Genomic DNA, 8,073 nt, shown 5'->3' with positions numbered 1-8,073 from the left:
ATAATAATGTGTAGTCTACGTTAAGTTTAATGATAAAGTTGTTTCGCTCCAGTCCTTACCATGGACAACAAATTCACTGATTTTTTTTTTAAAACGACTATTTGCACAACTGTGTCACTGTTACCCTTAAGGTTAAAGTAGTTAAATATTGATATAAAACTTATAATCAGTTATAACTGACCAGTTTCTGCCTTTGAGAAAACATTGGGTGTCTCTACCTCACCTAAAGGAATGCTGAAATTATAAATTTATGAAAACTAATTACATTAAAGTCATGGTATTTTGTATTTTTGTCTTTATTTCATCTTAAATCTGACGTTTAATAATACTTTTTGTAGAGTTTCCTTTACATATATTCCAAATCTTAAAGACAAAGTTATGTTAACAATAATAGCAAGGAGCACGAAAGGTTCGCCCTGCCCTCCCCCCCCCCCACACACACTTTACTGCTAATGCGTTTGATATACCAACCCCTACACGCAACATTGTTTACTCTACATCCTCAATATTTCCCAATCATTGTGTTCGAGATAAAAACAAAATACTACTTTAATATTTGAACTCTATCCATCTAAAACAAAACGTATGTGTCGTGAACGTGATATATAACTATATAATATGCAATCATAATAAATAAATGGAAACTAATAATAATAATTTGATTCGGACTGGTGTTCATTTATAGGTGGGCAACAATGCATTGACACCAAATTTAAAATGACCACTACATGTATACGCTATGTATTCAGAAGTTTCTATATTTTGATATTTTTGATTTTCTGCTATAATTGTTAACCTCTGATATAGTCGATATAGTTTAATTGAAATACAATTCAGCCGGGGGCCAATCATCGACGATAAATATTTATCCGCCAATCAAATTGGCTGCTTCATGTGATTTGGTATTGGGGTATAAGATCAATTTACTGAATGTTTGGTCCAGACATCATTTTTGCTAAAAAATAATGCGGCATCTTTGATGCATTGCTTCTAAACAGTCGTCTAGTAAGAATACATATCAAAACTGAATACACAATTGATCATTTTTATGTTTTATTTATTTTGTATTTTGATTGTGCTGTTTGTCCTTGGGCCTTGTGTGTATAGAAGGCTCATGTTTAAGCCTCATGTTTAAGGCTTATATGTAAAGCTCGTGTTTGGGTCCCAAGTTAAAGGCTTATGCGTAAGGCTCATGTTTAGGTCCGATGTTTAAGCCTAATGCGTTCGGCTCATGTTTATAGCATACGTTTAAGGTTCATGTCTGAGGCCCATGTTTGAGGGCCGTGTTAAAATTGGTAGCACAGTGACATTTATGTAGATTGTATATGATCTATTATCGCTTTGTAACGGGACCGAACAGGACCAGAATATCCTTAAAATTTGACCGCTAACCAAAATACAAACGGCAGACACAGATATAAGCAAAACAAAATGATAAAGGCAGTAATTGCCGGTTGAAACAAACATGCATTGATCGGTAGCATCTATCGAAAGTCAAATTCCACACAGCGATTGATTTACGTTGTCATACAACTTTAACTGAATTTATGCTTGTCCTTGATTTTATTTAGAAATTCTGTAAACTTATTATTTCTGTTCTGAAAAGGGACAAGGCAAATGGACACAATGAGATAGAAACACAAACGTTTTTAACGTGTAAACAATATTAATGTGAAAAACTACCCATACCCAAATGAAAACACCAAAAACTAGCAAACAATGCAGCGAAATAGATTTGGCGATACAGGATGTGAATGCTACCTTAGAACAGTCAGTGAAATATGCGTTCACTTGAACATAAGTCTAATGGGGGCTTGAACTAGTTTGTATGGCCATAACCTCAAATTTGAACAAACATTCAGCAATAATACAGACTGGAAAGAAATCCATTTACATTAAAGATTACTACAATACTGCGACATATTAAATGCAAATAATTTCAACGCAACTTGACTGACTGTGGATGCCTGTAAACATAGAATCAACTTGAAACAAGTGATTTAAAACATACAACGGTCTCCGAGAACGCCTACGGAAACACAAGTCTCGAAACCAACATGAACCTATTCCTAAATGAGAGGTAAAACCTTGATTCATTAAATCTATTGCGATCACGATTGTTTACACTTAATCTTTAATCTTTCCCAAATATTGTGGAAGAGATGAAAACATATTAATGCTTAATATTTGAACTCCAGCGACCAAATGGTCTAGAATAAACCGATTATGCCATTAACTACACATTTTATATTAAGTAATGCAGTGTAGTTTCTCAGAAAACAACTTTCACGATTTTCTGAATCTGTGACCCCCACGTGAATGTATAAAAAATGAAATACATAGAAAGTATTAAACGTTCGTCTGTTATGTAATCAGTTAGCTTTTTAAGCAGATGGAATTCAATTATGTCTTACTTAAGTCATTTCTGTACACGAGAAGGATGATACAATGTGAAAGATTTGTTATTGTCAAATCGCTGATGAATAAGAATGACAAGTAAACCGAATAAAAATTGGCTAGTCGTTGTATCGTGCCATATATTGTGAAATATAAATGCAGCCTCATTATTCTCGCTTCAATTCATGAAGTAAAGCTTTGCTGAGCGTAACTAAGTACCGAGAATATATTTAATTTATCTGAACTTAACTCGGACGTGAAATGACAATGTTTGTAGTACTAGTTTTGGTATTGTTATTGTTGGACTTTCATTTCATTGTGAAGGAGCAGTAGTTTCATTAGAAAAAAAACATTTGAGATATGCACTATTGTAATTTGAGATATGCACTATTGTAATGGCATTTACATTGTGTATCCTTATCTGTCTGCAGATATGAAGTTTCTAATAGTAAAATATCTTGTACGTCTGAATTCCCTAGAAACATATATCAAACGAGGAACATGATAATATTTTCCAAGAACTCATACGGAGGCGAATGTCTAGGAATTACTTTAAATACATTTCTAAATATTACACAAAAACATGATTCATTCACAGCCTTGTTTACCATCCATCCCTAATCTTTCAAACTCGCCATACACATATACTATTTCAATAATTGAACTCCATCGAACTCACTTGTCTTAATCAAAACAAGTATGCTGTGAGCGTATATTACTATGTCAGATGCAGTCATAATATGTATAACTAAATGGAAACAACAGTCGTAGTGTAATCCAGCCATTCCGTCAACAATAGTTTGGCAACTATATCAATGAATTTTATTTCAACCAAATTCGAACATGAATTGGCATTGTTTGTGATATTAGTTTTGGTAAACGTTTTACACATTCATTCTTTGGATAAATAACAGAAACTTTCGTATCAGGCGCTTTTCCAGGACTTGGCAAATTACAAAGCGCAACTTTAGGGAATACTGTTGCCATGTCAGGACGGGAAACTATGGTTTAAATGTTTAAGAATGTTTGGTCATCTTCCCCTTAAACAGAGAAATTAAAGTCAAAAATTGTCATCCCTAGTTCATTTCATTATCATATTTTTCACAAATATTGAATCTTTTTTTAATAACTATTGTGGGGGGGGGGGCTCTAGATACGCCCTTCTTCAACTCTATGCCGCTAGTTTGTATGATATACCATAATAAAATTTAGCAATCTGGCATCCGAATTTAACATTATTAAGTATCTGGTATCTAATCGAGTCCATAAGCTCCTGGGTTCGATCTTGTAGTTCATTCTAAAGTGGCAGTAGTTTTGTTATTAGAAGAACACTTGATACATGCACTATTGTAAAGGCATTCACATTTTATAACGTTATTGTCTCGAGTTATGACGTTCCCTATGATTAAACGTTTGATATGTCTCGATTCCCAAGAGAGATCTTCAAAATACGAGCATGATAACATTCTCCAAGAACGCCTACGGAAACACTCGTCTCAAATTGGTATGAACCTCATCCTAAATACAGAGTAAAACCTTGATTCGTTTAATCTATTGCGATCACGATTGTTTACACCTAATCTTTAATCTTTCCCAAACATTGTGGAAGAGATGAAATGTTATTCAAAGGATTGCATGTTTATACATACAGAACAGTAACAGTAAAGTTTCGCAAATTCGCATTTTGTTTCTTTACAAAGCTTTTGTGTATATGTGACCTTTTGCAATTGCATGGCCCATTTCTACAAACTGTCTCAAATCTTAGCTTATGCCCAGACTCGAACTATGATATTTGAAATGACAAAAAACGTTCCTATCCAATTAAATAGCGGCCGTTTGGGTGTAGGTAACACTATTGTGATTTCTTAGTTTTATTGTCTTAAAATAACATAATATATCACTGTTGGGAGCGTCTACTGTCAACCTGACTGACCTCGTCCTATACATTGTAAAAAAGAAACACATTATATATTACGAAACATAATTTACACATATATCTTGGAATGTCTATTCATATTATAAATAAATAATAAGATGCCTTAAATGTCACTGTTAACACATTATTAGAAAAGGCTGTGCAGTCCACAAAAAAATATTAACAGACATGCTGAAATAAATGTATTATTAATACGAATTAAAATAAAACCTAAACAACACTATATGTATCATACATGTTTAGTTCTTTAAACATACAAATATATCAAAACCAAGGCCCTGACAGAAATGTCAAACAACTTACTTAGGAAATGCTCCTTCAGACTCTCTCAGATTCTTTCACGGTGATATGAGGTGTAGAGCTGGTTTAATACTCAGTAACTGGTTATCTCGTTATAGGCTGCAAACATGCATATCAGTATTTTAGTTTTAGTGAGACATAAGATAAACGAAGATTCATTGCCCAAGTTTCAGAAGAGAAATAAACATATAATTATAATAAATAAGACCGTTATTTAAACTTGGAAGTAGAGACCAGATATTCATTTCAACTTATGGAATATAAAAACATGAATATGATACAAACTTAATTTGATACTATAAGATATCTTCACGTCTATAAATTTTGTGAACTTGCCACTACCACAGAAAACCGGAATCAGAAGTACAACTACTGTAAAAACGCTACCTTACTGCTTAAAAAATACAACCGTTACGTACTGTACAAGTACAGTTTACACATAAAACCATAAAATATACGACCTGTTACATACTCCCCCCTTACACAATCAATCTCCTGACTGATCATGGTGACTTATGTTATATATTATCATAAAAGCATATTCTCTAGAAGGTTATCTACATATCTATCTAATAATATTATGGCCTTGTAATGATTTAAAAACAACGAAATGTATAATGTACATGAAAATGTAGTAATAACTTGTCTTATAATTTTTCTTTATTAATAAACAAAACTCCTGTCAAAAATACTTTGAACAATATAACATCAGTAGTGCACTATACTATTGACAATTAATACAAACCAAAGATAATATTAAATAATTCTAATAATATTGTAAAAATGAATATTACAAAAAAAAAGAAAAAATAGTAGAACACAAAATCTATATATCTTCCGTATTGTCTCCTCTCATATATATCAAACAGCCATTATTTTCTGTGATTCGTCGGCTTGAAGAAGTTGTGGTCTAATTTACATTTGGTCGAAACGTAATATATTGGTGGAGTTTAGTGAATATGAAGCCATGGAGAATTGCAATAGTTGTCCTATTAGTCATTTCTGTACAATTTCTTTCATTGGAACATTTTCAGACAATAACATTACTTTGGAATGACATTTTCCCGGTCACAAGAGCACCAGAGGATTTCGTTATCCCCGATATTGCGGAGCTAAAGAATATGTCAGAACAACGTTTGATGTAAATTTACTGGAAGTTAATCAACAGACTACAAGTGTTGTGTAAAGATGTCATTCGGGCGGAGGAAAGGAAATCTGCATTAATGAACAATACAAACCAAAGCCACCATGCCTAAAGTGTATTCTTTTGGAATAAATAACCAGTTTGACTTCGAAGGAGACATCAACAGACTGTTTGGGAGTGATGTATTCTGCTTTGATCCGAGTATGAAAACGAAGAGCTTTCGGAAGGCAGACCATATCTGGTTCTACAACTGGGGACTGGGTCGAGAAAATACGCGCAATGAGTTAGGCTTGCAGATAAAAACAGTGGATGTTATTATGAAGGAGCTGAATCATACAAAAAGGCCTATCGACATATTAAAGATTGACATAGAAGGGGATGAGTGGTACAGTATTCCACAGATGGTCTCATCCGGGGCTCTTAATGACGTTAAATAGATTTCCATGGAAACACACTTAATTTCCATAACGCGAGGTGGAGAGTTATGGGGCAGCCATCCCATACCTGCAGCTGACGAGTTATATACTTTAAGACTTTTATATGATAAGGGATTTCGAATTTGCATGAGGGAAATAAATTTGACGTGGCCAGGTTTTATTAATAGCATTACAATTGTCAATGAAATATCTTTGATCAAAACCATGAAATAAATGTTTTAGTGCCTTAATAAATGCCACTCTTTTAAACAAAAAATAGCAGAACACAAAATCTATATATCTAAAATATTTTCTCCTCTCCTACAAAAAAATTATCTTACAACTAGAAAATAATAATCTACAAATACTATCCACAAAACCTAAGAAGCACAATAAAAAATACACAATCTCAGTAATGTTTTTTTATTAATACTTGTATTATGAACTAATTATGAATTAATCACAGACTTAAGCAGTTATGTCATGGTTCTGTTAGTCTCTTTCTGTACATCTAGGTACATTATTTTGACATGATAAACCCCCAGTGTGTCCTTGCAGTAACAGTCCTTACAATAACAACCTATATTGTTACTGTAAGGACGAAAATCGTTATTGCAAGGACATAACATAGCCATATTCACCCGTGTTAAATTATATGTGGAATTTAATATAAAACCCCTTCATTCTTGAACCACAGAGATAGCAATATTGAACTCAATCATACAAATTCAAAGAATTTCAGACTAAAGATATGCTAATTGCATTATTTCGTTATAGGAAGGACAATATTATGGTTTTTTTTTCTTTTTCAAGCTCGGCGAGATGCTGATTCAGATAAAAGAAAAAAGTACCTACAGAAAGGCCAAGATAGATACAAAAAGGATTGCAACAGTGGAAAGATAAAGCCTATTGAGCAACTGTTAGAAAGAGAAAAGCAGGTTATTAGAATGAAATGGAAATCTCAGAAGAGAAAAGATAGATCTAGAGAAAGAGAGCTCAAGGATATACTAAACAGCATCCATTCCCCACCATCCTCATTGGAACATGAATCTGCTGAAATACACATAAATAGTGGTAGTAGGGTTCCTAACCATTTTGTTTCCTTGCAGCCATTTGAATGGTGTGTCAAAACAAAATCAGGACATTCAATTCATTCAGGACCATGACCATAGAGAGGATTTTGAAGAAATCTTTGCCTGCCGATGAACAGAACTGTAAGATAACAGTAATAGTTGAAGAACAAGAAAGGTCAAAGGATGAGATAGACAAAGTAGGCAGTATACATGATTATACATGATTATAAAAATGAGCAAAACTGTAGTGAAAGAAAAGGAACAGATGAAATTGATTCTATCATGGTCTGATTTCAATAAGATCATGACTGTTATATTCCAGAGCAACTTAAACAAAACATTCACCAAAAACATTTCCTATGTTATTGTTAAGACACATTTTGTTATTGGAAGGAAATAAAGAGTATATATATATCACATAAAAGTGTCTTGAATTGTTTCATAAATTATTAATTGGAGTATTTTATGTAGACTACAAAGAAATCCAATATAACTTTACTGTTACAACAAGGTCAAATTTGTTATTGCAAGGACTATTTTTTTGTTACTGGAAGGAAACTCGAGGGCTTTTCGAGCCCGTAAGTGATTTAACAATTATAGGAATGAACATATATATACAACAACACAAACAATTGAACAATACATTTGAAAGAAGGAAGGAAGAGAAGTACAATAGTTTATATTAGCACTTATTTAAAAAAGAACGAGCAAATTTACCAGAGGTTCTCATTTGGTTCATGGTAAATGTATTTGTAGTTCCAAGAAACAAATCCGGTTCAGAAAATAGGAATATCTAAACATTTAGCT

The 8,073-nt window shown here is 33.0% G+C and overlaps 1 pseudogene; it reads left to right on the top strand.

Moving 5' to 3' along the window:
* The first annotated feature begins 5,781 nt into the window (after window positions 1-5,781).
* On the top strand, window positions 5,782-7,359 carry LOC128241388 (uncharacterized; annotated as a pseudogene).
* The last annotated feature ends 714 nt before the right edge of the window (window positions 7,360-8,073 follow it).

This window comes from Mya arenaria, chromosome 7 (genome assembly GCF_026914265.1).
Source record: "Mya arenaria isolate MELC-2E11 chromosome 7, ASM2691426v1".
Taxonomy (NCBI): Eukaryota; Metazoa; Mollusca; class Bivalvia; order Myida; family Myidae; genus Mya; species Mya arenaria.
The sequence above is the reverse complement of the archived record's forward strand: the minus strand, read 5'-3'. Positions and strand labels throughout refer to the sequence as shown.